The sequence below is a fragment of the Bremia lactucae genome, linkage group LG10 (genome assembly GCF_004359215.1).
Source record: "Bremia lactucae strain SF5 linkage group LG10, whole genome shotgun sequence".
Taxonomy (NCBI): Eukaryota; Oomycota; class Peronosporomycetes; order Peronosporales; family Peronosporaceae; genus Bremia; species Bremia lactucae.
Genome location: NC_090619.1, coordinates 6774834 through 6775750, shown reverse-complemented (window position 1 = coordinate 6775750; position 917 = coordinate 6774834).

The following is a 917-nucleotide window of genomic DNA, read 5'->3' as shown; positions in this document are numbered from 1 at the left end:
GGGGGGTCTCAATGAGGGCGTTGCCCGGACGGAATTATTTCGATCTCATCCGGCTAAGTTCGAAGAGGCAGTTGCCATAGCGCTACGCGCCGAGTTTGACTTTAAGTCTGCTCGCGTTAGCACGCCTGTTTACCGAACAAGCTCTTCGAGCACATGGGTGTCGTCTAATAGAGCGGAACCTATGGATTTTGAGCCTCGTTGAGGAAGGAGAAGAGGCTCTTCAAGCTGTAGAACAGAAAAAGACCATCCGTAGATGTTATATGTGCGGAAGCACGAAACATTTACGCCCTGTCTGCCCTCTTCGAAATTCGCGTAAAGCTCGAAAGCGCTCCAACTCCGACCTATACTAAAGATTTGGTACGGTGCGGGAAAATGTCGATACCCAGTATGTGCGGGGCGCCCTACTGGGGACGACCTAGGCTCTGTTGCATCTTAAGGAGGTGAGAATAAACAGAACCTAGCCCCGATTAGCTCGGTGCTCAATGGCACGGGGCGAGAGTATAAGCCTGGCTTGCTAGTCGCTCAAGCGACTGTAACGGGTTTTGATTAGCCGTGGTTACTTTTGATTGCTCAGGTGCGTCTTGCAATTATGCTGATGCCTTTGCCTTGTATGAGGTCACGATGCTTTGAGGCGTTTATATCGCTGACGTGATAAGACTTTCCTTACAGTGGGTCTCGTTTCACTGTTCCCGCAGTTTCATTGTGCTTAGGTATATTGTTTCTGGAGTTTGTCAGTGTGAAGGCTGTCTCGTCCTGGCATTTGTTCAAGCTCTATCTCTTCCGGTAGGCTGTTGGCAGTCCGTATCTATGGACTTCGTCTTCGAATTTTCCAAAGGCGATCACAAAAACAATGGAATCGTTGTTTTTATAGACAGATTCATGCAAGATGGTACATCTGTTGCAGTACCAAAGTCGAT